Here is a 19,807-nt window from a genome sequence, read left to right as displayed (position 1 = left end):
CCTGGGCACATCCTTTTTCCATTTTCCCTGGGAAAGAAAACTCAGCAGTCCAGGTTCCTGATGTCAGTTTGTAGGGCTCCCTTGGGTCTATCAGGGCAGCACAAGTTTGAGGTGGGGACAACTTCGGTGTGGGGTCCATCCTTCGATATAAGGATTCTTTGCAGTCAGGGCCAGGAGCCCCTGGGCACATCCTTTTTCCATTTTCCCTGGGAAAGAAAACTCAGCAGTCCAGGTTCCTGATGTCAGTTTGTAGGGCTCCCTTGGGTCTATCAGGGCAGCACAAGTTTGAGGTGGGGACAACTTCGGTGTGGGGTTCATCCTTCAATATAAGGATTCTTTGCAGTCAGGGCCAGGGGCCCCTGGGCACATCCTTTTTCCATTTTCCCTGGGAAAGAAAACTCAGCAGTCCAGGTTCCTGATGTCAGTTTGTAGGGCTCCCTTGGGTCTATCAGGGCAGCACAAGTTTGAGCTTGCAACAACTTTGGTGTGGGTTCCATCCTTCGATATAAGGATTTTTTGCAGTGAGGCCCAGCCCAGGGCCAGGGGCCCCTGTGCACATCCTTTTTCCATTTTCCCTGGGAAAGAAAACTCAGCAGTCCAGGTTCCTGATGTCAGTTTGTAGGGCTCCCTTGGGTCTATCAGGGCAGCACAAGTTTGAGGTGGGGACAACTTCGGTGTGGGGTCCATCCTTCAATATAAGGATTTTTTGCAGTCAGGGCCAGGGGCCCCTGGGCACATCCTTTTTCCATTTTCCCTGGGAAAGAAAACTCAGCAGTCCAGGTTCCTGATGTCAGTTTGTAGGGCTCCCTTGGGTCTATCAGGGCAGCACAAGTTTGAGGTGGGGACAACTTCGGTGTGGGGTCCATCCTTGGATATAAGGATTTTTTGCAGTGAGGTCCCTGCCCAGGGCCAGGGGCCCCTGGGCACATCCTTTTTCCATTTTCCCTGGGAAAGAAAACTCAGCAGTCCAGGTTCCTGATGTCAGTTTGTAGGGCTCCCTTGGGTCTATCAGGGCAGCACAAGTTTGAGGTGGGGACATCTTCGGTGTGGGGTCCATCCTTCGATATAAGGATTCTTTGCAGTGAGGCCCCAGCCCAGGTCCAGGGGCCCCTGGGCACATCCTTTTTCCATTTTCCCTGGGAAAGAAAACTCAGCAGTCCAGGTTCCTGATGTCACTTTGTAGGGCTCCCTTGGGTCTATCAGGGCAGCACAAGTTTGAGGTGGGGACAAATTCAGTGTGGGCTCCATCCTTCGATATAAGGATTTTTTGCAGTCAGGGCCAGGGGCCCCTGGGCACATCCTTTTTCCATTTTCCCTGGGAAAGAAAACTCAGCAGTCCAGGTTCCTGATGTCAGTTTGTAGGGCTCCCTTGGGTCTATCAGGGCAGCACATGTTTGAGGTGGGGACAACTTCGGTGTGGGGTCCATCCTTCGATATAAGGATTCTTTGCAGTGAGGCACCAGCCCAGGGCCAGGGACCCCTGGGCACATCCTTTTTCCATTTTCCCTGGGAAAGAAAACTCAGCAGTCCAGGTTCCTGATGTCAGTTTGTAGGGCTCCCTTGGGTCTATCAGGGCAGCACAAGTTTGAGGTGGGGACAATTTCGGTGTGGGGTCCATCCTTCGATATAAGGATTTTTTGCAGTCAGGGCCAGGGGCCCCTGGGCACATCCTTTTTCCATTTTCCCTGGGAAAGAAAACTCAGCAGTCCAGGTTCCTGATGTCAGTTTGTAGGGCTCCCTTGGGTTTATCAGGGCAGCACAAGTTTGAGGTGGGGACAAATTCAGTGTGGGGTCCATCCTTCGATATAAGGATTTTTTGCAGTCAGGGCCAGGGGCCCCTGGGCACATCCTTTTTCCATTTTCCCTGGGAAAGAAAACTCAGCAGTCCAGGTTCCTGATGTCAGTTTGTAGGGCTCCCTTGGGTCTATCAGGGCAGCACAAGTTTGAGGTGGGGACAACTTCGGTGTGGGGTCCATCCTTCGATATAAGGAGTTTTTGGAGTCAGGGCCAGGGGCCCCTGGGCACATCCTTTTTCCATTTTCCCTGGGAAAGAAAACTCAGCAGTCCAGGTTCCTGATGTCAGTTTGTAGGGCTCCCTTGGGTCTATCAGGGCAGCACAAGTTTGAGGTGGGGACATCTTCGGTGTGGGGTCCATCCTTCGATATAAGGATTTTTTGCAGTCAGGGCCAGGGGCCCCTGGGCACATCCTTTTTCCATTTTCCCTGGGAAAGAAAACTCAGCAGTCCAGGTTCCTGATGTCAGTTTGTAGGGCTCCCTTGGGTCTATCAGGGCAGCACAAGTTTGAGGTGGGGACAACTTCGGTGTGGGGTCCATCCTTCGATATAAGGATTTTTTGCAGTCAGGGCCAGGGGCCCAGGGCCAGGGGCCCCTGGGCACATCCTTTTTCCATTTTCCCTGGGAAAGAAAACTCAGCAGTCCAGGTTCCTGATGTCAGTTTGTAGGGCTCCCTTGGGTCTATCAGGGCAGCACAAGTTTGAGGTGGGGACAACTTCGGTGTGGGGTCCATCCTTCGATATAAGGATTTTTTGCAGTCAGGGCCAGGGGCCCCTGGGCACATCCTTTTTCCATTTTCCCTGGGAAAGAAAACTCAGCAGTCCAGGTTCCTGATGTCAGTTTGTAGGGCTCCCTTGGGTCTATCAGGGCAGCACAAGTTTGAGGTGGGGACAAATTCAGTGTGGGCTCCATCCTTCGATATAAGGATTTTTTGCAGTCAGGGCCAGGGGCCCCTGGGCACATCCTTTTTCCATTTTCCCTGGGAAAGAAAACTCAGCAGTCCAGGTTCGTGATGTCAGCTTGTAGGGCTCCCTTGGGTCTATCGGGGCAGCACAAGTTTGAGGTGGGGACAACTTCAGTGTGGGGTCCATCCTTCGATATAAGGATTTTTTGCAGTCAGGGCCAGGGGCCCCTGGGCACATCCTTTTTCCATTTTCCCTGGGAAAGAAAACTCAGCAGTCCAGGTTCCTGATGTCAGTTTGTAGGGCTCCCTTGGGTCTATCAGGGCAGCACAAGTTTGAGGTGGGGACAACTTCGGTGTGTGGTTCATCCTTCGATATAAGGATTCTTTGCAGTGCGGCCCCAGCCCAGGTCCAGGGGCCCCTGGGCACATCCTTTTTCCATTTTCCCTGGGAAAGAAAACTCAGCAGTCCAGGTTCCTGATGTCAGTTTGTAGGGCTCCCTTGGGTTTATCAGGGCAGCACAAGTTTGAGGTGAGGACAAATTCAGTGTGGGGTCCATCCTTCGATATAAGGATTTTTTGCAGTCAGGGCCAGGGGCCCCTGGGCACATCCTTTTTCCATTTTCCCTGGGAAAGAAAACTCAGCAGTCCAGGTTCCTGATGTCAGTTTGTAGGGCTCCCTTGGGTCTATCAGGGCAGCACAAGTTTGAGTTGGGGACAACTTCGGTGTGGGGTCCATCCTTCGATATAAGGAGTTTTTGGAGTCAGGGCCAGGGGCCCCTGGGCACATCCTTTTTCCATTTTCCCTGGGAAAGAAAACTCAGCAGTCCAGGTTCCTGATGTCAGTTTGTAGGGCTCCCTTGGGTCTATCAGGGCAGCACAAGTTTGAGGTGGGGACAAATTCAGTGTGGGCTCCATCCTTCGATATAAGGATTTTTTGCAGTCAGGGCCAGGGGCCCCTGTGCACATCCTTTTTCCATTTTCCCTGGGAAAGAAAACTCAGCAGTCCAGGTTCCTGATGTCAGTTTGTAGGGCTCCCTTGGGTCTATCAGGGCAGCACAAGTTTGAGGTGGGGACAACTTCGGTGTGGGGTCCATCCTTCGATATAAGGATTTTTTGCAGTCAGGGCCAGGGGCCAAGGGCCAGGGGCCCCTGGGCACATCCTTTTTCCATTTTCCCTGGGAAAGAAAACTCAGCAGTCCAGGTTCCTGATGTCAGTTTGTAGGGCTCCCTTGGGTCTATCAGGGCAGCACAAGTTTGAGGTGGGGACAACTTCGGTGTGGGGTCCATCCTTCGATATAAGAATTTTTTGCAGTCAGGGCCAGGGGCCCCTGGGCACATCCTTTTTCCATTTTCCCTGGGAAAGAAAACTCAGCAGTCCAGGTTCCTGGTGTCAGTTTGTAGGGCTCCCTTGGGTCTATCAGGGCAGCACAAGTTTGAGGTGGGGACAACTTCGGTGTGGGCTCCATCCTTCGATATAAGGATTTTTTGCAGTCAGGGCCAGGGGCCAAGGGCCAGGGGCCCCTGGGCACATCCTTTTTCCATTTTCCCTGGGAAAGAAAACTCAGCAGTCCAGGTTCCTGATGTCAGTTTGTAGGGCTCCCTTGGGTCTATCAGGGCAGCACAAGTTTGAGGTGGGGACAACTTCGGTGTGGGGTCCATCCTTCGATATAAGAATTTTTTGCAGTCAGGGCCAGGGGCCCCTGGGCACATCCTTTTTCCATTTTCCCTGGGAAAGAAAACTCAGCAGTCCAGGTTCCTGATGTCAGTTTGTAGGGCTCCCTTGGGTGTATCAGGGCAGCACAAGTTTGAGGTGGGGACATCTTCGGTGTGGGGTCCATCCTTCGATATAAGGATTTTTTGCAGTCAGGGCCAGGGGCCCCTGGGCACATCCTTTTTCCATTTTCCCTGGGAAAGAAAACTCAGCAGTCCAGGTTCCTGATGTCAGTTTGTAGGGCTCCCTTGGGTCTATCAGGGCAGCACAAGTTTGAGGTGGGGACAACTTCGGTGTGGGGTCCATCCTTCGATATAAGAATTTTTTGCAGTCAGGGCCAGGGGCCCCTGGGCACATCCTTTTTCCATTTTCCCTGGGAAAGAAAACTCAGCAGTCCAGGTTCCTGATGTCAGTTTGTAGGGCTCCCTTGGGTCTATCAGGGCAGCACAAGTTTGAGGTGGGGACAACTTCGGTGTGGGGTCCATCCTTCGATATAAGGAGTTTTTGCAGTCAGGGCCAGGGGCCCAGGGCCAGGGGCCCCTGGGCACATCCTTTTTCCATTTTCCCTGGGAAAGAAAACTCAGCAGTCCAGGTTCCTGATGTCAGTTTGTAGGGCTCCCTTGGGTCTATCAGGGCAGCACAAGTTTGAGGTGGGGACAACTTCGGTGTGGGGTCCATCCTTGGATATAAGGATTTTTTGCAGTGAGGTCCCTGCCCAGGGCCAGGGGCCCCTGGGCACATCCTTTTTCCATTTTCCCTGGGAAAGAAAACTCAGCAGTCCAGGTTCCTGATGTCAGTTTGTAGGGCTCCCTTGGGTCTATCAGGGCAGCACAAGTTTGAGGTGGGGACAACTTCGGTGTGGGGTCCATCCTTCGATATAAGGATTCTTTGCAGTGAGGCACCAGCCCAGGGCCAGGGGCCCCTGGGCACATCCTTTTTCCATTTTCCCTGGGAAAGAAAACTCAGCAGTCCAGGTTCCTGATGTCAGTTTGTAGGGCTCCCTTGGGTGTATCAGGGCAGCACAAGTTTGAGGCGGGGACAGCTTCGGTGTGGGGTCCATCCTTCGATATAAGGATTTTTTGCAGTCAGGGCCAGGGGCCCCTGGGCACATCCTTTTTCCATTTTCCCTGGGAAAGAAAACTCAGCAGTCCAGGTTCCTGATGTCAGTTTGTAGGGCTCCCTTGGGTCTATCAGGGCAGCACAAGTTTGAGCTTGCAACAACTTTGGTGTGGGGTCCATCCTTCGATATAAGGATTTTTTGCAGTGAGGCCCAGCCCAGGGCCAGGGGCCCCTGGGCACATCCTTTTTCCATTTTCCCTGGGAAAGAAAACTCAGCAGTCCAGGTTCCTGATGTCACTTTGTAGGGCTCCCTTGGGTCTATCAGGGCAGCACAAGTTTGAGGTGGGGACAAATTCAGTGTGGGCTCCATCCTTCGATATAAGGATTTTTTGCAGTCAGGGCCAGGGGCCCCTGGGCACATCCTTTTTCCATTTTCCCTGGGAAAGAAAACTCAGCAGTCCAGGTTCCTGATGTCAGTTTGTAGGGCTCCCTTGGGTCTATCAGGGCAGCACAAGTTTGAGGTGGGGACAACTTCGGTGTGGGGTCCATCCTTCGATATAAGGATTTTTTGCAGTCAGGGCCAGGGGCCCAGGGCCAGGGGCCCCTGGCCACATCCTTTTTCCATTTTCCCTGGGAAAGAAAACTCAGCAGTCCAGGTTCCTGATGTCAGTTTGTAGGGCTCCCTTGGGTCTATCAGGGCAGCACAAGTTTGAGGTGGGGACAACTTCGGTGTGGGGTCCATCCTTGGATATAAGGATTTTTTGCAGTGAGGTCCCTGCCCAGGGCCAGGGGCCCCTGGGCACATCCTTTTTCCATTTTCCCTGGGAAAGAAAACTCAGCAGTCCAGGTTCCTGATGTCAGTTTGTAGGGCTCCCTTGGGTCTATCAGGGCAGCACAAGTTTGAGGTGGGGACATCTTCGGTGTGGGGTCCATCCTTCGATATAAGGATTCTTTGCAGTGAGGCCCCAGCCCAGGTCCAGGGGCCCCTGGGCACATCCTTTTTCCATTTTCCCTGGGAAAGAAAACTCAGCAGTCCAGGTTCCTGATGTCACTTTGTAGGGCTCCCTTGGGTCTATCAGGGCAGCACAAGTTTGAGGTGGGGACAAATTCAGTGTGGGCTCCATCCTTCGATATAAGGATTTTTTGCAGTCAGGGCCAGGGGCCCCTGGGCACATCCTTTTTCCATTTTCCCTGGGAAAGAAAACTCAGCAGTCCAGGTTCCTGATGTCAGTTTGTAGGGCTCCCTTGGGTCTATCAGGGCAGCACGAGTTTGAGGTGGGGACATCTTCGGTGTGGGGTCCATCCTTCGATATAAGGATTTTTTGCAGTCAGGGCCAGGGGCCCCTGGGCACATCCTTTTTCCATTTTCCCTGGGAAAGAAAACTCAGCAGTCCAGGTTCCTGATGTCAGTTTGTAGGGCTCCCTTGGGTCTATCAGGGCAGCACATGTTTGAGGTGGGGACAACTTCGGTGTGGGGTCCATCCTTCGATATAAGGATTCTTTGCAGTGAGGCACCAGCCCAGGGCCAGGGACCCCTGGGCACATCCTTTTTCCATTTTCCCTGGGAAAGAAAACTCAGCAGTCCAGGTTCCTGATGTCAGTTTGTAGGGCTCCCTTGGGTCTATCAGGGCAGCACAAGTTTGAGGTGGGGACAATTTCGGTGTGGGGTCCATCCTTCGATATAAGGATTTTTTGCAGTCAGGGCCAGGGGCCCCTGGGCACATCCTTTTTCCATTTTCCCTGGGAAAGAAAACTCAGCAGTCCAGGTTCCTGATGTCAGTTTGTAGGGCTCCCTTGGGTCTATCAGGGCAGCACAAGTTTGAGGTGGGGACAACTTCGGTGTGGGGTCCATCCTTCGATATAAGGATTTTTTGCAGTCAGGGCCAGGGGCCCCTGGGCACATCCTTTTTCCATTTTCCCTGGGAAAGAAAACTCAGCAGTCCAGGTTCCTGATGTCAGTTTGTAGGGCTCCCTTGGGTCTATCAGGGCAGCACAAGTTTGAGGTGGGGACAAATTCAGTGTGGGCTCCATCCTTCGATATAAGGATTCTTTGCAGTCAGGGCCAGGGGCCCCTGGGCACATCCTTTTTCCATTTTCCCTGGGAAAGAAAACTCAGCAGTCCAGGTTCCTGATGTCAGTTTGTAGGGCTCCCTTGGGTCTATCAGGGCAGCACAAGTTTGAGGTGGGGACAACTTCGGTGTGGGGTCCATCCTTCGATATAAGGATTTTTTGCAGTCAGGGCCAGGGGCCCAGGGCCAGGGGCCCCTGGGCACATCCTTTTTCCATTTTCCCTGGGAAAGAAAACTCAGCAGTCCAGGTTCCTGATGTCAGTTTGTAGGGCTCCCTTGGGTCTATCAGGGCAGCACAAGTTTGAGGTGGGGACAACTTCGGTGTGGGGTCCATCCTTGGATATAAGGATTTTTTGCAGTGAGGTCCCTGCCCAGGGCCAGGGGCCCCTGGGCACATCCTTTTTCCATTTTCCCTGGGAAAGAAAACTCAGCAGTCCAGGTTCCTGATGTCAGTTTGTAGGGCTCCCTTGGGTCTATCAGGGCAGCACAAGTTTGAGGTGGGGACATCTTCGGTGTGGGGTCCATCCTTCGATATAAGGATTCTTTGCAGTGAGGCCCCAGCCCAGGTCCAGGGGCCCCTGGGCACATCCTTTTTCCATTTTCCCTGGGAAAGAAAACTCAGCAGTCCAGGTTCCTGATGTCACTTTGTAGGGCTCCCTTGGGTCTATCAGGGCAGCACAAGTTTGAGGTGGGGACAAATTCAGTGTGGGCTCCATCCTTCGATATAAGGATTTTTTGCAGTCAGGGCCAGGGGCCCCTGGGCACATCCTTTTTCCATTTTCCCTGGGAAAGAAAACTCAGCAGTCCAGGTTCCTGATGTCAGTTTGTAGGGCTCCCTTGGGTCTATCAGGGCAGCACAAGTTTGAGGTGGGGACATCTTCGGTGTGGGGTCCATCCTTCGATATAAGGATTTTTTGCAGTCAGGGCCAGGGGCCCCTGGGCACATCCTTTTTCCATTTTCCCTGGGAAAGAAAACTCAGCAGTCCAGGTTCCTGATGTCAGTTTGTAGGGCTCCCTTGGGTCTATCAGGGCAGCACATGTTTGAGGTGGGGACAACTTCGGTGTGGGGTCCATCCTTCGATATAAGGATTCTTTGCAGTGAGGCACCAGCCCAGGGCCAGGGACCCCTGGGCACATCCTTTTTCCATTTTCCCTGGGAAAGAAAACTCAGCAGTCCAGGTTCCTGATGTCAGTTTGTAGGGCTCCCTTGGGTCTATCAGGGCAGCACAAGTTTGAGGTGGGGACAATTTCGGTGTGGGGTCCATCCTTCGATATAAGGATTTTTTGCAGTCAGGGCCAGGGGCCCCTGGGCACATCCTTTTTCCATTTTCCCTGGGAAAGAAAACTCAGCAGTCCAGGTTCCTGATGTCAGTTTGTAGGGCTCCCTTGGGTCTATCAGGGCAGCACAAGTTTGAGGTGGGGACATCTTCGGTGTGGGGTCCATCCTTCGATATAAGGATTTTTTGCAGTCAGGGCCAGGGGCCCCTGGGCACATCCTTTTTCCATTTTCCCTGGGAAAGAAAACTCAGCAGTCCAGGTTCCTGATGTCAGTTTGTAGGGCTCCCTTGGGTCTATCAGGGCAGCACAAGTTTGAGGTGGGGACAAATTCAGTGTGGGCTCCATCCTTCGATATAAGGATTTTTTGCAGTCAGGGCCAGGGGCCCCTGGGCACATCCTTTTTCCATTTTCCCTGGGAAAGAAAACTCAGCAGTCCAGGTTCCTGATGTCAGTTTGTAGGGCTCCCTTGGGTCTATCAGAGCAGCACAAGTTTGAGGTGGGGACAACTTCGGTGTGGGCTCCATCCTTCGATATAAGGATTTTTTGCAGTCAGGTCCAGGGGCCCCTGGGCACATCCTTTTTCCATTTTCCCTGGGAAAGAAAACTCAGCAGTCCAGGTTCCTGATGTCAGTTTGTAGGGCTCCCTTGGGTCTATCAGGGCAGCACAAGTTTGAGTTGGGGACAACTTCGGTGTGGGGTCCATCCTTCGATATAAGGAGTTTTTGGAGTCAGGGCCAGGGGCCCAGGGCCAGGGGCCCCTGGGCACATCCTTTTTCCATTTTCCCTGGGAAAGAAAACTCAGCAGTCCAGGTTCCTGATGTCAGTTTGTAGGGCTCCCTTGGGTCTATCAGGGCAGCACAAGTTTGAGGTGGGGACATCTTCGGTGTGGGGTCCATCCTTCGATATAAGGATTTTTTGCAGTCAGGGCCAGGGGCCCCTGGGCACATCCTTTTTCCATTTTCCCTGGGAAAGAAAACTCAGCAGTCCAGGTTCCTGATGTCAGTTTGTAGGGCTCCCTTGGGTCTATCAGGGCAGCACAAGTTTGAGGTGGGGACAACTTCGGTGTGGGCTCCATCCTTCGATATAAGGATTTTTTGCAGTCAGGGCCAGGGGCCCTTGGGCACATCCTTTTTCCATTTTCCCTGGGAAAGAAAACTCAGCAGTCCAGGTTCCTGATGTCAGTTTGTAGGGCTCCCTTGGGTCTATCAGGGCAGCACAAGTTTGAGGTGGGGACATCTTCGGTGTGGGGTCCATCCTTCGATATAAGGATTTTTTGCAGTCAGGGCCAGGGGCCAAGGGCCAGGGGCCCCTGGGCACATCCTTTTTCCATTTTCCCTGGGAAAGAAAACTCAGCAGTCCAGGTTCCTGATGTCAGTTTGTAGGGCTCCCTTGGGTCTATCAGGGCAGCACAAGTTTGAGGTGGGGACAACTTCGGTGTGGGGTCCATCCTTCGATATAAGGATTTTTTGCAGTCAGGGCCAGGGGCCCCTGGGCACATCCTTTTTCCATTTTCCCTGGGAAAGAAAACTCAGCAGTCCAGGTTCCTGATGTCAGTTTGTAGGGCTCCCTTGGGTCTATCAGGGCAGCACAAGTTTGAGGTGGGGACAAATTCAGTGTGGGCTCCATCCTTCGATATAAGGATTTTTTGCAGTCAGGGCCAGGGGCCCCTGGGCACATCCTTTTTCCATTTTCCCTGGGAAAGAAAACTCAGCAGTCCAGGTTCCTGATGTCAGTTTGTAGGGCTCCCTTGGGTCTATCGGGGCAGCACAAGTTTGAGGTGGGGACAACTTCAGTGTGGGGTCCATCCTTCGATATAAGGATTTTTTGCAGTCAGGGCCAGGGGCCCCTGGGCACATCCTTTTTCCATTTTCCCTGGGAAAGAAAACTCAGCAGTCCAGGTTCCTGATGTCAGTTTGTAGGGCTCCCTTGGGTCTATCAGGGCAGCACAAGTTTGAGGTGGGGACAACTTCGGTGTGGGGTCCATCCTTCGATATAAGGATTTTTTGCAGTCAGGGCCAGGGGCCAAGGGCCAGGGGCCCCTGGGCACATCCTTTTTCCATTTTCCCTGGGAAAGAAAACTCAGCAGTCCAGGTTCCTGATGTCAGTTTGTAGGGCTCCCTTGGGTCTATCAGGGCAGCACAAGTTTGCGGTGGGGACAACTTCGGTGTGGGGTCCATCCTTCGATATAAGAATTTTTTGCAGTCAGGGCCAGGGGCCCCTGGGCACATCCTTTTTCCATTTTCCCTGGGAAAGAAAACTCAGCAGTCCAGGTTCCTGATGTCAGTTTGTAGGGCTCCCTTGGGTCTATCAGGGCAGCACAAGTTTGAGGTGGGGACAACTTCGGTGTGGGCTCCATCCTTCGATGTAAGGATTTTTTGCAGTCAGGGCCAGGGGCCAAGGGCCAGGGGCCCCTGGGCACATCCTTTTTCCATTTTCCCTGGGAAAGAAAACTCAGCAGTCCAGGTTCCTGATGTCAGTTTGTAGGGCTCCCTTGGGTCTATCAGGGCAGCACAAGTTTGAGGTGGGGACATCTTCGGTGTGGGGTCCATCCTTCGATATAAGGATTTTTTGCAGTCAGGGCCAGGGGCCCCTGGGCACATCCTTTTTCCATTTTCCCTGGGAAAGAAAACTCAGCAGTCCAGGTTCCTGATGTCAGTTTGTAGGGCTCCCTTGGGTCTATCAGGGCAGCACAAGTTTGAGGTGGGGACAACTTCGGTGTGGGCTCCATCCTTCGATATAAGGATTTTTTGCAGTCAGGGCCAGGGGCCCCTGGGCACATCCTTTTTCCATTTTCCCTGGGAAAGAAAACTCAGCAGTCCAGGTTCCTGATGTCAGTTTGTAGGGCTCCCTTGGGTCTATCAGGGCAGCACAAGTTTGAGGTGGGGACATCTTCGGTGTGGGGTCCATCCTTCGATATAAGGATTTTTTGCAGTCAGGGCCAGGGGCCAAGGGCCAGGGGCCCCTGGGCACATCCTTTTTCCATTTTCCCTGGGAAAGAAAACTCAGCAGTCCAGGTTCCTGATGTCAGTTTGTAGGGCTCCCTTGGGTCTATCAGGGCAGCACAAGTTTGAGGTGGGGACAACTTCGGTGTGGGTTCCATCCTTCGATATAAGGATTTTTTGCAGTCAGGGCCAGGGGCCCCTGGGCACATCCTTTTTCCATTTTCCCTGGGAAAGAAAACTCAGCAGTCCAGGTTCCTGATGTCAGTTTGTAGGGCTCCCTTGGGTCTATCAGGGCAGCACAAGTTTGAGGTGGGGACAAATTCAGTGTGGGCTCCATCCTTCGATATAAGGATTTTTTGCAGTCAGGGCCAGGGGCCCCTGGGCACATCCTTTTTCCATTTTCCCTGGGAAAGAAAACTCAGCAGTCCAGGTTCCTGATGTCAGTTTGTAGGGCTCCCTTGGGTCTATCGGGGCAGCACAAGTTTGAGGTGGGGACAACTTCAGTGTGGGGTCCATCCTTCGATATAAGGATTTTTTGCAGTCAGGGCCAGGGGCCCCTGGGCACATCCTTTTTCCATTTTCCCTGGGAAAGAAAACTCAGCAGTCCAGGTTCCTGATGTCAGTTTGTAGGGCTCCCTTGGGTCTATCAGGGCAGCACAAGTTTGAGGTGGGGACAACTTCGGTGTGGGGTCCATCCTTCGATATAAGGATTTTTTGCAGTCAGGGCCAGGGGCCAAGGGCCAGGGGCCCCTGGGCACATCCTTTTTCCATTTTCCCTGGGAAAGAAAACTCAGCAGTCCAGGTTCCTGATGTCAGTTTGTAGGGCTCCCTTGGGTCTATCAGGGCAGCACAAGTTTGCGGTGGGGACAACTTCGGTGTGGGGTCCATCCTTCGATATAAGAATTTTTTGCAGTCAGGGCCAGGGGCCCCTGGGCACATCCTTTTTCCATTTTCCCTGGGAAAGAAAACTCAGCAGTCCAGGTTCCTGATGTCAGTTTGTAGGGCTCCCTTGGGTCTATCAGGGCAGCACAAGTTTGAGGTGGGGACAACTTCGGTGTGGGCTCCATCCTTCGATGTAAGGATTTTTTGCAGTCAGGGCCAGGGGCCAAGGGCCAGGGGCCCCTGGGCACATCCTTTTTCCATTTTCCCTGGGAAAGAAAACTCAGCAGTCCAGGTTCCTGATGTCAGTTTGTAGGGCTCCCTTGGGTCTATCAGGGCAGCACAAGTTTGAGGTGGGGACAACTTCGGTGTGGGGTCCATCCTTCGATATAAGAATTTTTTGCAGTCAGGGCCAGGGGCCCCTGGGCACATCCTTTTTCCATTTTCCCTGGGAAAGAAAACTCAGCAGTCCAGGTTCCTGATGTCAGTTTGTAGGGCTCCCTTGGGTCTATCAGGGCAGCACAAGTTTGAGGTGGGGACATCTTCGGTGTGGGGTCCATCCTTCGATATAAGGATTTTTTGCAGTCAGGGCCAGGGGCCCCTGGGCACATCCTTTTTCCATTTTCCCTGGGAAAGAAAACTCAGCAGTCCAGGTTCCTGATGTCAGTTTGTAGGGCTCCCTTGGGTCTATCAGGGCAGCACAAGTTTGAGGTGGGGACAACTTCGGTGTGGGGTCCATCCTTCGATATAAGGATTTTTTGCAGTCATGGCCAGGGGCCAAGGGCCAGGGGCCCCTGGGCACATCCTTTTTCCATTTTCCCTGGGAAAGAAAACTCAGCAGTCCAGGTTCCTGATGTCAGTTTGTAGGGCTCCCTTGGGTCTATCAGGGCAGCACAAGTTTGAGGTGGGGACAACTTCGGTGTGGGGTCCATCCTTCGATATAAGGATTTTTTGCAGTCAGGGCCAGGGGCCCCTGGGCACATCCTTTTTCCATTTTCCCTGGGAAAGAAAACTCAGCAGTCCAGGTTCCTGATGTCAGTTTGTAGGGCTCCCTTGGGTCTATCAGGGCAGCACAAGTTTGAGGTGGGGACAAATTCAGTGTGGGCTCCATCCTTCGATATAAGGATTTTTTGCAGTCAGGGCCAGGGGCCCCTGGGCACATCCTTTTTCCATTTTCCCTGGGAAAGAAAACTCAGCAGTCCAGGTTCGTGATGTCAGTTTGTAGGGCTCCCTTGGGTCTATCGGGACAGCACAAGTTTGAGGTGGGGACAACTTCAGTGTGGGGTCCATCCTTCGATATAAGGATTTTTTGCAGTCAGGGCCAGGGGCCCCTGGGCACATCCTTTTTCCATTTTCCCTGGGAAAGAAAACTCAGCAGTCCAGGTTCCTGATGTCAGTTTGTAGGGCTCCCTTGGGTCTATCAGGGCAGCACAAGTTTGAGGTGGGGACAACTTCGGTGTGTGGTTCATCCTTCGATATAAGGATTCTTTGCAGTGCGGCCCCAGCCCAGGTCCAGGGGCCCCTGGGCACATCCTTTTTCCATTTTCCCTGGGAAAGAAAACTCAGCAGTCCAGGTTCCTGATGTCAGTTTGTAGGGCTCCCTTGGGTTTATCAGGGCAGCACAAGTTTGAGGTGAGGACAAATTCAGTGTGGGGTCCATCCTTCGATATAAGGATTTTTTTCAGTCAGGGCCAGGGGCCCCTGGGCACATCCTTTTTCCATTTTCCCTGGGAAAGAAAACTCAGCAGTCCAGGTTCCTGATGTCAGTTTGTAGGGCTCCCTTGGGTCTATCAGGGCAGCACAAGTTTGAGTTGGGGACAACTTCGGTGTGGGGTCCATCCTTCGATATAAGGAGTTTTTGGAGTCAGGGCCAGGGGCCCAGGGCCAGGGGCCCCTGGGCACATCCTTTTTCCATTTTCCCTGGGAAAGAAAACTCAGCAGTCCAGGTTCCTGATGTCAGTTTGTAGGGCTCCCTTGGGTCTATCAGGGCAGCACAAGTTTGAGGTGGGGACATCTTCGGTGTGGGGTCCATCCTTCGATATAAGGATTTTTTGCAGTCAGGGCCAGGGGCCCCTGGGCACATCCTTTTTCCATTTTCCCTGGGAAAGAAAACTCAGCAGTCCAGGTTCCTGATGTCAGTTTGTAGGGCTCCCTTGGGTCTATCAGGGCAGCACAAGTTTGAGGTGGGGACAACTTCGGTGTGGGCTCCATCCTTCGATATAAGGATTTTTTGCAGTCAGGGCCAGGGGCCAAGCGCCGGGGGCCCCTGGGCACATCCTTTTTCCATTTTCCCTGGGAAAGAAAACTCAGCAGTCCAGGTTCCTGATGTCAGTTTGTAGGGCTCCCTTGGGTCTATCAGGGCAGCACAAGTTTGAGGTGGGGACATCTTCGGTGTGGGGTCCATCCTTCGATATAAGGATTTTTTGCAGTCAGGGCCAGGGGCCCCTGGGCACATCCTTTTTCCATTTTCCCTGGGAAAGAAAACTCAGCAGTCCAGGTTCCTGATGTCAGTTTGTAGGGCTCCCTTGGGTCTATCAGGGCAGCACAAGTTTGAGGTGGGGACAACTTCGGTGTGGGGTCCATCCTTCGATATAAGGAGTTTTTGGAGTCAGGGCCAGGGGCCCAGGGCCAGGGGCCCCTGGGCACATCCTTTTTCCATTTTCCCTGGGAAAGAAAACTCAGCAGTCCAGGTTCCTGATGTCAGTTTGTAGGGCGCCCTTGGGTCTATCAGGGCAGCACAAGTTTGAGGTGGCAACAACTTCGGTGTGGGTTCCATCCTTCGATATAAGGATTTTTTGCAGTCAGGGCCAGGGGCCCCTGGGCACATCCTTTTTCCATTTTCCCTGGGAAAGAAAACTCAGCAGTCCAGGTTCCTGATGTCAGTTTGTAGGGCTCCCTTGGGTCTATCAGGGCAGCACAAGTTTGAGGTGGGGACAACTTCGGTGTGGGGTCCATCCTTCGATATAAGGATTTTTTGCAGTCAGGGCCAGGGGCCCAGGGCCAGGGGCCCCTGGGCACATCCTTTTTCCATTTTCCCTGGGAAAGAAAACTCAGCAGTCCAGGTTCCTGATGTCAGTTTGTAGGGCTCCCTTGGGTCTATCAGGGCAGCACAAGTTTGAGGTGGGGACAACTTCGGTGTGGGTTCCATCCTTCGATATAAGGATTTTTTGCAGTCAGGGCCAGGGGCCCCTGGGCACATCCTTTTTCCATTTTCCCTGGGAAAGAAAACTCAGCAGTCCAGGTTCCTGATGTCAGTTTGTAGGGCTCCCTTGGGTGTATCAGGGCAGCTCAAGTTTGAGGTGGGGACAAATTCAGTGTGGGGTCCATCCTTCGATATAAGGAGTTTTTGCAGTCAGGTCCAGGGGCCCGTGGGCACATCCTTTTTCCATTTTCCCTGGGAAAGAAAACTCAGCAGTCCAGGTTCCTGATGTCAGTTTGTAGGGCTCCCTTGGGTCTATCAGGGCAGCACAAGTTTGAGGTGGGGACATCTTCGGTGTGGGGTCCATCCTTCGCTATAAGGATTTTTTGCAGTGAGGCCCCAGCCCAGGGCCAGGGGCCCCTGGGCACATCCTTTTTCCATTTTCCCTGGGAAAGAAAACTCAGCAGTCCAGGTTCCTGATGTCAGTTTGTAGGGCTCCCTTGGGTCTATCAGGGCAGCACAAGTTTGACGTGGGGACAACTTCGGTGTGGGGTCCATCCTTCGATATAAGGATTTTTTGCAGTCAGGGCCAGGGGCCCCTGGGCACATCCTTTTTCCATTTTCCCTGGGAAAGAAAACTCAGCAGTCCAGGTTCCTGATGTCAGTTTGTAGGGCTCCCTTGGGTCTATCAGGGCAGCACAAGTTTGAGGTGGGGACAACTTCGGTGTGGGCTCCATCCTTCGATATAAGGATTTTTTGCAGTGAGGCCCCAGCCCAGGGCCAGGGGCCCCTGGGCACATCCTTTTTCCATTTTCCCTGGGAAAGAAAACTCAGCAGTCCAGGTTCCTGATGTCAGTTTGTAGGGCTCCCTTGGGTCTATCAGGGCAGCACAAGTTTGAGGTGGGGACATCTTCGGTGTGGGGTCCATCCTTCGATATAAGGATTTTTTGCAGTCAGGGCCAGGGGCCCCTGGGCACATCCTTTTTCCATTTTCCCTGGGAAAGAAAACTCAGCAGTCCAGGTTCCTGATGTCAGTTTGTAGGGCTCCCTTGGGTCTATCAGGGCAGCACAAGTTTGAGGTGGGGACAACTTCGGTGTGGGGTCCATCCTTCGATATAAGGATTTTTTGCAGTCAGGGCCAGGGGCCCCTGGGCACATCCTTTTTCCATTTTCCCTGGGAAAGAAAACTCAGCAGTCCAGGTTCCTGATGTCAGTTTGTAGGGCTCCCTTGGGTCTATCAGGGCAGCACAAGTTTGAGGTGGGGACAACTTCGGTGTGGGGTCCATCCTTCAATATAAGGAGTTTTTGGAGTCAGGGCCAGGGGCCCAGGGCCAGGGGCCCCTGGGCACATCCTTTTTCCATTTTCCCTGGGAAAGAAAACTCAGCAGTCCAGGTTCCTGATGTCAGTTTGTAGGGCGCCCTTGGGTCTATCAGGGCAGCACAAGTTTGAGGTGGCAACAACTTCGGTGTGGGTTCCATCCTTCGATATAAGGATTTTTTGCAGTCAGGGCCAGGGGCCCCTGGGCACATCCTTTTTCCATTTTCCCTGGGAAAGAAAACTCAGCAGTCCAGGTTCCTGATGTCAGTTTGTAGGGCTCCCTTGGGTTTATCAGGGCAGCACAAGTTAGAGGTGGGGACAAATTCAGTGTGGGGTCCATCCTTCGATATAAGGAGTTTTTGCAGTCAGGTCCAGGGGCCCGTGGGCACATCCTTTTTCCATTTTCCCTGGGAAAGAAAACTCAGCAGTCCAGGTTCCTGATGTCAGTTTGTAGGGCTCCCTTGGGTCTATCAGGGCAGCACAAGTTTGAGGTGGGGACATCTTCGGTGTGGGGTCCATCCTTCGCTATAAGGATTTTTTGCAGTGAGGCCCCAGCCCAGGGCCAGGGGCCCCTGGGCACATCCTTTTTCCATTTTCCCTGGGAAAGAAAACTCAGCAGTCCAGGTTCCTGATGTCAGTTTGTAGGGCTCCCTTGGGTCTATCAGGGCAGCACAAGTTTGAGGTGGGGACAACTTCGGTGTGGGGTCCATCCTTCGATATAAGGATTTTTTGCAGTCAGGGCCAGGGGCCCCTGGGCACATCCTTTTTCCATTTTCCCTGGGAAAGAAAACTCAGCAGTCCAGGTTCCTGATGTCAGTTTGTAGGGCTCCCTTGGGTCTATCAGGGCAGCACAAGTTTGAGGTGGGGACAACTTCGGTGTGGGCTCCATCCTTCGATATAAGGATTTTTTGCAGTGAGGCCCCAGCCCAGGGCCAGGGGCCCCTGGGCACATCCTTTTTCCATTTTCCCTGGGAAAGAAAACTCAGCAGTCCAGGTTCCTGATGTCAGTTTGTAGGGCTCCCTTGGGTCTATCAGGGCAGCACAAGTTTGAGGTGGGGACATCTTCGGTGTGGGGTCCATCCTTCGATATAAGGATTTTTTGCAGTCAGGGCCAGGGGCCCCTGGGCACATCCTTTTTCCATTTTCCCTGGGAAAGAAAACTCAGCAGCCCAGGTTCCTGATGTCAGTTTGTAGGGCTCCCTTGGGTCTATCAGGGCAGCACAAGTTTGAGGTGGGGACAACTTCGGTGTGGGGTCCATCCTTCGATATAAGGATTTTTTGCAGTCACGGCCAGGGGCCCCCGGGCACATCCTTTGGCCATTTTCCCTGGGAAAGAAAACTCAGCAGTCCAGGTTCCTGATGTCAGTTTGTAGGGCTCCCTTGGGTCTATCAGGGCAGCACAAGTTTGAGGTGGGGACAACTTCGGTGTGGGGTCCATCCTTCGATATAAGGATTCTTTGCAGTGAGGCCCCAGCCCAGGTCCAGGGGCCCCTGGGCACATCCTTTTTCCATTTTCCCTGGGAAAGAAAACTCAGCAGTCCAGGTTCCTGATGTCAGTTTGTAGGGCTCCCTTGGGTCTATCAGGGCAGCACAAGTTTTTGGTGGGGACAACTTCGGTGTGGGGTCCATCCTTCGATATAAGGATTTTTTGCAGTCAGGGCCAGGGGCCCCTGGGCACATCCTTTTTCCATTTTCCCTGGGAAAGAAAACTCAGCAGTCCAGGTTCCTGATGTCAGTTTGTAGGGCTCCCTTGGGTCTATCAGGGCAGCACAAGTTTGAGGTGGGGACAACTTCGGTGTGGGGTCCATCCTTCGATATAAGGATTTTTTGCAGTCAGGGCCAGGGGTCCCTGGGCACATCCTTTTTCCATTTTCCCTGGGAAAGAAAACTCAGCAGTCCAGGTTCCTGATGTCAGTTTGTAGGGCTCCCTTGGGTCTATCAGGGCAGCACAAGTTTGAGGTGGGGACAACTTCGGTGTGGGGTCCATCCTTCGATATAAGGATTCTTTGCAGTGAGGCACCAGCCCAGGGCCAGGGGCCCCTGGGCACATCCTTTTTCCATTTTCCCTGGGAAAGAATACTCAGCAGTCCAGGTTCCTGATGTCAGTTTGTAGGGCTCCCTTGGGTCTATCAGGGCAGCACAAGTTTGAGGTGGGGACATCTTCGGTGTGGGGTCCATCCTTCGATATAAGGATTCTTTGCAGTCAGGGCCAGGGGCCCCTGGGCACATCCTTTTTCCATTTTCCCTGGGAAAGAAAACTCAGCAGTCCAGGTTCCTGATGTCAGTTTGTAGGGCTCCCTTGGGTCTATCAGGGCAGCACAAGTTTGAGGTGGGAACAACTTCGGTGTGGGGTCCATCCTTCGATATAAGGATTTTTTGCAGTCAGGGCCAGGGGCCCCTGGGCACATCCTTTTTCCATTTTCCCTGGGAAAGAAAACTCAGCAGTCCAGGTTCCTGATGTCAGTTTGTAGGGCTCCCTTGGGTCTATCAGGGCAGCACAAGTTTGAGGTGGGGACAACTTCGGTTTGGGGTCCATCCTTCGATATAAGGATTTTTTGCAGTCAGGGCCAGGGGCCCCTGGGCACATCCTTTTTCCATTTTCCCTGGGAAAGAAAACTCAGCAGTCCAGGTTCCTGATGTCAGTTTGTAGGGCTCCCTTGGGTCTATCAGGGCAGCACAAGTTTGAGGTGGGGACAACTTCGGTGTGGGGTCCA

This window comes from Lonchura striata, chromosome 23, assembly GCF_046129695.1.
Source record: "Lonchura striata isolate bLonStr1 chromosome 23, bLonStr1.mat, whole genome shotgun sequence".
NCBI lineage: Eukaryota > Metazoa > Chordata > Aves > Passeriformes > Estrildidae > Lonchura > Lonchura striata.
This window is presented reverse-complemented; position numbering follows the sequence as displayed.